General features: G+C 43.8%; 1 protein-coding gene across 1 annotated transcript in view; it reads left to right on the top strand.

Moving 5' to 3' along the window:
• Positions 1–7,810, top strand: part of LOC118743165 (homeobox protein invected) — a 242,215-nt gene that overhangs the window by 1,652 nt on the left and 232,753 nt on the right. The window lies entirely within an intron of this gene.

Raw genomic sequence — 7,810 nt, 5'->3', positions numbered from 1 at the left:
TTTTTCAAATTCACAAAAAAAAACACTAAAGCATTCTTACGTACCTGAACTGGGTCGATCGCTGTAGCGCGTGCAGTACACCCACGCTGGCCACACAATCGGGCCGCTGCCGCTCGCACCTGTGCCACTGGACTTCACAGCGCCGCCGCTGCTACCGCCGCCATTCGACTCTTCCGTCGACGTAGCTGCGCATTTCGCCGCTGCCGCTGAAAAATCACCATTAGGCGCTCCAGCAGCGCCAGGTGACTTAGCATGCTCAGAGGCGGCACCGCCATAGCTGCTGCTCACCGCGGTGCTATTAGAATCGCTGCTGTTTGTGCAGATATTCGCGAGTGTATGCGAAAAGTTCAGCGTAGCCGTCGAAGACGTTGTGGTGGTCGCAGTCGATGAAGCGCTCAAATGCGTTAGGTCAATGGCCATCGCGGAGTTGGTGGCATTAGCGCCAGCACTAGCCGAAGACGCTGCCGCAGCTGCATTCACAGACGATGCTGCAGCCGCTTTCCGTGCACGCAGCAAAGCGCTGGTACTATTACCGCCACCGTAGGTTTTCGTTGCGCGCGAGCTGCTGTTACACGCCGCCATGCAGGCTGCGCCCTCCGCTAGACGCCTGCCAAAGTCAGCTTTCAAAATATTGTCGATGCTAAATTTGAGCGCGGGCTCATTTAGATTGTTGTTGTTGTTGAGGTTGTTGTTGGCATGATTGTTATGAGCGTACGGAAAATGCGCTTGCATTTGCGCCTGTAGTTGGCTCAAGCTTGAAACGGCTGCCGAGGCGGAGGTGGGCGAGAGGTGCGTATGCGCTGTGGTCAAAGCGCTCAGCTTGCTCAGCGCGTCTGCGTTATTGGGAAAATTCGATTTATTTTGTTGCAATTGCGGGTGTTGTGAATGCTCCGCGGGTTGATTATTATTGGCTACCGCTGCTACAGCCACAGCTGCAGCTGCCGCCGCAGCGCTGAGTTGTGACATTTTTGTGATGGCCGTTAGTTGTGATTGTATGCCCGCCAAGTTGGACATTTGTTGTGACGCGCCTTGCACGCGCGCAAAAGCGCGTCTTTCCGCCGCAGCCACGCTCTCCACCGTGCTGGTGCCGCGCAACGTAAAAGCGCTGGCGCGCGCTGCAGCCATAAATTGCATTTGTTGCTTCATCAACTCCTCGGCGTACATGTGTGACTTTCGCATGAATTCCGTTTGAAAGGAAGCAGCGTGTGTAGGCGCTGCGCGGGGCACCATTGGCACCGGCATACGCAATGCGCTGGCCACCACATACGGATCGAGCATAGCGGTACCTGGTTGTAGAGGTGGCGGCGCCGGCTGCGGCTGCAGTGTAAGTCCCGTCCCACTACCCACGCTCTCGTCGTCCAACTGCTGTATTGTATTGTCGTCCGTTGAGGCGCTCGAACGCGCATCACTGCCATCGCCGCCGTACGCTGAAGCGCCGGGCGCATGTACGCTGCTAAAAGCCGACGGCGCGCACAATGCCATCATATTGCCAACATTACTCAGCAAAAGCCGACGTTGTTGGTTGAAATCACAAAAACTGGGCGTCGTGTGGCAGCCACTAGTCGCCGCGCTGCCTCCCTCCTGCCCCACAGACAATTCGCTGTCCTCACTGCACAGACTAAGTGCATCATCGTCCTCTTCCACATCCTCACCCGCCTCTACTTCTACCCCGCCGTGAGGTGTTGTACCAACCAAACGTGTAGCGGTTGCTTTGGCTTCCAATTCGCTTATCGCTTGCGATCTCATATCCCCCTCTTCGTCGTCGTCGTTGTCACCCACCACATCCATTTCATCAGCCGAATCGACCGCTTCGCATATATCTTCTTCCGGATCCTCCGCCGCCGCCGATGCTTCCATCGGCGCGCTGGGTCGTCTGCTTTTTGCAGCTGTTAACGCTGCTGCGCTTGGGCTCAAGCGCGGACTTGTTACGCCATGCGCTTGCAACAGCATGCAATCTGGATGCATATCGACGCGTTGACGACGCAGCGCGTATAACTGCTCGAATAGGGGCGCGTGGCTATGCGAATGCGATGACAATAGGTTGGGCGCTTGCACTGGCGGTGGCGGTGTTGTGGGCGATGCTGGGACTGACGATGTAACAGTAACGACAGACGGCGGTGGCGATGACGATGACCGTGACGATGACAGTGCGTGTTGTGTAAGCGATGCGCGCGTAGTCGCCACCGTTGACATTGAGCTACTTGCGTTGGTCAACGCTGCGAAGGCAGCTGATAACGGCAATGGCAGCTATACACACCAGTTCATGGGCGCACATAAAGCGCTTTTACAGATAAGAACCAGCAGATATACTGTTTATGCAAAAAGCCGTCGGTAAGCTTGCAATGTGGCTTATAAAAGAGGGGCTACGCGGCGCGGCGCTTGCTGCCAAAAGCTTATAAAAGGTCAAGCGCTGCGCTTTCACAAATACAAGTAGCTATATACGCAAACGCACTCATAACGCGCGCGCACGATGGCTACTTTCAGCGACAGCATTTAAATTTTCCTTTCTAAAATACCGCGCGTCGCTGATAAACAAATTTTTCTAGTAAAAACGCGTTGGAAAATTATTCACTTAATGTTCGGTACGCGCTTGCGAAAATCGCGTCGGCAATTCACCAATTTACTAACTTCTAGTTAAAACTCGCAACATGCTTCCTCTCTATCGTTTTCTTTTCACATACACTGTTCACTTCACTGTTTCTTCTTCTTCCTTTTCGTTTATTTTCTTTCTTGGCTTTAACTATTTGCTTTGTCGGTCGAGGCTATAAAATTTCCAAGTAAAAGAGACGCGCGCGCCCGTTCACTAACTCTTCGCACTGCTACTCTGGCCGAACACGTCGTTTAACTGAGACCGGCGCCGTCGCGTATAGCCGCACCACATGCGATCGCACATTAAACGCCTGCCGAGTGCCTCCGCGCGCGCCCTCAATCAATAAAAAATTTCATATTTGCCAGCACATAAGTGGCCCATATAGGCTCAGTCGCTTGCTCTTATGCTCATTGTTGGTAAAATTCAAGTGGTCCGCATCGAGTGCCAAAAGCAACAGCAGCACTACTTTTGCGCGCTCTCACACACACATGCGCGCGCGAACGCTAGTACCACCACCACTCACGCTCTGCTCATCCACGCGGGCCTAAAAGCTCAGTAATAGGCGACGAGGTCCAATGGGAATGGGCGCAGTAGCGGCGTTGTTTTTGGTGTTATTGACTGCTTTGCTACAGCGCTGCGTTTCGCTCCGTGGTTTGACCAGTTTTCAGCTGCGCGCTATTGTGTGAGTGAGCGCGCTCGTGCTGGTTGCGCGAAGCAGCGCGGCAGTTTACAACGCACTAACACTTTTGCGCTTCGTTGTGTGTGGCAAAGTATATAAGCGCGCTATAGGGCAGCTGGGCCGGCGTGTGGTGAGAGGGAGTAGGCAATAGGCGTTGAGAGCGCGCCATGCGTATGAGCGAGTGCAAGGGAGTATACAACGCGCGAACTCCAATTTTCCTATTCGCACTTACGCCGAGGTTCAGAATTGACTGCTGTTGGTGTTTTTTATTCTTGTTCATTGGCTTTTGCGCTCTTTTCATTTTAAATTTATTGACTTTGCTGCTGTTGTTGTTGGCTAGTTATATTTCACGCAATTCATTTTGCTTTTGCTTGTCAGCGTCGCTCTTCTCTTTCGACGCTCTGCTAGTAGTCCTTTAGTATTGTTGCAGCCTTAAAGCCACTGTTTTTGTTGTCCTTTTTGTCTGTTGTTTGTTCCCCATTCATTTCTCTTCTGTTTCTCCAACGCTTCTACCGGCCTTTCATTTATTGTTATTGTTCTTGTTGTTATAGGTACTGCCTTTAGTACTACCACTTTAATTTCTGCGGTTTCGCCATTGTTCTCATTGTTGTTGGTATTGTTGTATGTTTGTATTATTTTCCTTGCTGTCATCAATGTTGTTACCCATATTCCTTTTGTGAACTTTGCTGAAATTACAGTTGTGTGTGTTTTTCTTGTTGTTGTTGTTGCTTAGTGTATTATCAGCGTTGCAACACATCGTCGCTTTTCACATGTGTGTGTATGCATGTGTTCTTGTTATTTTTGTTTCTGCTGTCATTTGAGGTTATGTTAAGTGCTTGTATATTTGTTAATTAAGTGCGGCGTCGACATTTGAGCTCATTTTCGCTGTTGCCGAAGTTACGCAAACCGTTTTGCTGTTATTATTGCTGCACTCGTCCTAGGTTGGTCGATAATTTGACCGTATTTAGACCAGATTTTCAGGCCATTTACGAAATGCACTTTGAGTTAAGAAACATAAAATATAAATAAGGCGATCAAATTTTTTCAAATCCCAGGGAAAACAATATGTTATTTATATTTATTTGGCAACGAGTTATAAAACAATCTTAAATTCAATAAAGCATGGGTATATCTAAAGTGCTAGAACACAATCCTCGATAAAACTGTTAGTTCAGCAATATGTGACCTAATTACATTTCCACTTCTCCAATTTGAAGCACGAATTTATTTAAATAAAAAATACTATATATATTAGGGTGGTCCTTAATAAATCAAATGGAAAAAAATTTCACTCTCACCCTCTCAATCGGTAATAGGTACCACGGTCACAGATATCACATATAAATTTTGGTGTCGATTGGAGTCGGTTAAGACGTGTTTATTCGGTACTCTGAACTTTGACCCCTGTTCCACACGCCTTAACCGTCTCCAATCGGGACGAAAATTTATATGTGGAGAAAAAAAAACTGAATTTAAACTTTGTGAGTCTCCCTAGATAGTAGCAGCGACGGAAATCTGATGTAAAAATTTGCTTCCTACATATAAGGACCACCTTAATATACATATTTAAAATTAACACAATTAAATAAAAGATTGGGTATTGCACCAGCGAAGAGCCTCAAAATCAATTCTGTCCCACAGAGTAAATTTTAATCCCATTTTTTTTAAAGGTAAGGTAATATAAAGAGAGCGCCCATTCTCGTCGCTCAACTTATGTACGAGTATTTTTGGGATATACTTAGGACGTTTATTTCGTTTTTTAAGTTGGTTTGCGAATAATTGCGAATTTCGCAAAATTTTCGGTTGCTGAAATTCGGAAAGCTATACATATTTTCAATCCACATGGCAAAATTTTATTCATGCAAACCATTATAAAGGCTTCGAGATCGCAGAAATGGTAAACACATAGGGTGGTATACTTTTGTTTACGCCTACTGTAAAAAAAAAATTAATTTTTCAAGTGATAAATATGTATTTCAGTTCCACTGTTTTATAGTCATTTTGCTATAAATCGAACAGTTGTCATCATATAACACTTATATATTTACAAGTCTGCCTTTTCATTTAGTAAAAGCAACGCAGCTATAGAATAATAGAATTGGTCAAAAAGATGACGAAAAATTGTTGAAAAACACCCTATTTCAGAATTTTGTTGAAGAACGTCGTATCACAGAATTTGATTCAAAAACGGTCTATCTCAGCTGCCGCTTCAAAAACGCCCTATCTCAATATATCGGAAGCTGAGATAGGGTGATCTTCCACTCAGCCGTCAAGAGTACATACAATGAGAGAGTTTTTCAAAAAATATGGAAAATCTAGTAAATAAAGAAAATATTTCTGAGTTTCAGTAAACTTTCAGATCCCACAGTAGAATGTGGTACATACAAGAATTTTCCAGTCAAGGCTTTAGGGATATCCCTTATATTAATAAGTGACCATTTTCTATAAATCGTTGCGTCGTTAATAACTCCTACTGTAGGTTCGTTGAGTTTCAAAGATCTTCCTTTGAGAACTCAAAATCAACTCGTTTGTCCCATAAGTCATTTGTAACTGCTAAACTGTGCTTACAAGAAAGGTTTGCCTCGCTTATTATCATCTCAGAGTCATACCAGGCCATCTATTCAGCTTTTTCGATGTCCTTGATATTACATATTAGAGTAATGAGTGAAGTTTAGATGACCCAGTGGTGGTAATGTGATACGACATGCAGGCTTTTCCGTATAGCATAAACTATACATTGGAAGACGATGCAGTCGTTTGGCAGACGAAATGACTGATTCGCAGGGCCATAAGCACTCAGACCTACTGACTACCACTAAAAGGCCTACGTCTGATTTTCTCTGGTCGAAACCTATAAATGTATCATTATGTTAAAATCCAAAATTTCCTTAATGTAGTTGATCACTGCTGGCTTCTAGGTCATCTGTGAATACATTACGGCAACCTATTTTCTTTCACCCACCGTATGTGGTTCAACTGCATCTACAAAGCCAAATCAAAAGCGTATACTTCGGTACTTTGATGGGACTTTTGTGGGCACTAAGCTTCCACAAATCTGCTTTCTTCGCAGCTCTAAACCTACTTTTTCGTATGTATTAAAGAAAGCTTATTCTAGATTTATTCCAATCACCTTCGTGTAGAATACGTATGACTTATTAATGAGCTGAGATAATTGTAACTTTCAATAGCACAGCGTTATATCTTAGTCCAAATTCAGGACAGGATAGTTCGAAACATTGGATCAGAACCATCATCATATGAATAAACTCCTGACAAATACTTCCATTCCCCAGTATAACTTCGATTTATGTCGATAGAATGTAGATATAAATTTTATAGATAATATTTTTAAATAAAAATACACATATACAATTTAAATATTTTCTTTAATATTTTCGATCCTAAGCGCTGAGTAACTATAATAATACAATAATACACATAAATAATTAAAAATTTTCATATCCAACTATTCGTTTAACAAAATCGACGTCGTTTCACAAAACAGCTTCCTACGTTCTCTTCCTCATAAACGCTACAGCTGAACTTTCTAATCACTCCAAATTGCTGTGTCGTCTTCTGCTTACACAGCAGGTCAATAGCTCTTCTTTCATATGTCAAACCTTCTTTTGCAATCTCCCGGAACTTAGGAACAGTTAGTGAGTTATAGTGTATATCATTTTCGCAGTCACTTTCCGATGCTTTGTTAAAATCCAGACGTTTTCGTTTAATCTGCCGCGTGTGCCTAACAGGTGTGCCTTCATACTGCGCCAACAAGTAGGGAATCGCTCTGTGTACATTTGGTGTCTCTTGCTGACTTCTTATACTCGCTTTGATTACCACATCCAATTGACTGCTTAATTCTTGTGGCGTTTCCGTGTGATACACATAAGGTGTACTACAAAGAACTGTTGAGTTCTTAAGCTTGACGCAGAAAAAATGCTCGGCGCTGCTTGTATTTTGGATATAAATTTCAGCCATGATTGATTTTATTGCTGTTCGCTGCTATGTGTCTGAGCTTTACTGTTTTTGAAGTGCGTTTGAAGTCTAGCAGGAGTTTTCTTTCGCTTTTTATATAATTAGTGGTCATCATAGCAGTAGTTAGCGACTACTTGCGACGCTCTTAAGTACCTGTACCTGTACTAATCACTTGTAATCGAGTGTATTCAATGGAAAAAATAAGGTATTTTTGTTACCTGTGCAAACCATAGATCGGCCAGGTAGATGAACTTTTTAATGTACGTACGTAGAAATAAGCGCCAATGCTTTGTTTCTCATCCTTTCGCGTTCCCTTTTGTATCCGTACCTCCCTTAATGGCAACACAAAAATAATAATTTATTTTTTAGTCCAAGCGTATCTCTAGTGGAGGTAGTCATCCTAATCTAACTGAACCTTGGGAAAAACTGGTTGAAAACTTAAAACATCTCGGAATAAAATAATAGTAAAGTCGGATACAACTAAATTTTTCCTTGATTACTTTGTAAGTTTAAGGCTTGGAGGTGCGTATTTTAGTTCTTTAGTTTTAGTTAGATTTCTTTTTTTT

Source organism: Rhagoletis pomonella, unplaced genomic scaffold (assembly GCF_013731165.1).
Source record: "Rhagoletis pomonella isolate Grant_MI unplaced genomic scaffold, Rhpom_1.0 Rhpom_scaffold_00007, whole genome shotgun sequence".
Classification (NCBI taxonomy): Eukaryota; Metazoa; Arthropoda; class Insecta; order Diptera; family Tephritidae; genus Rhagoletis; species Rhagoletis pomonella.
The sequence above is the reverse complement of the archived record's forward strand: the minus strand, read 5'-3'. Positions and strand labels throughout refer to the sequence as shown.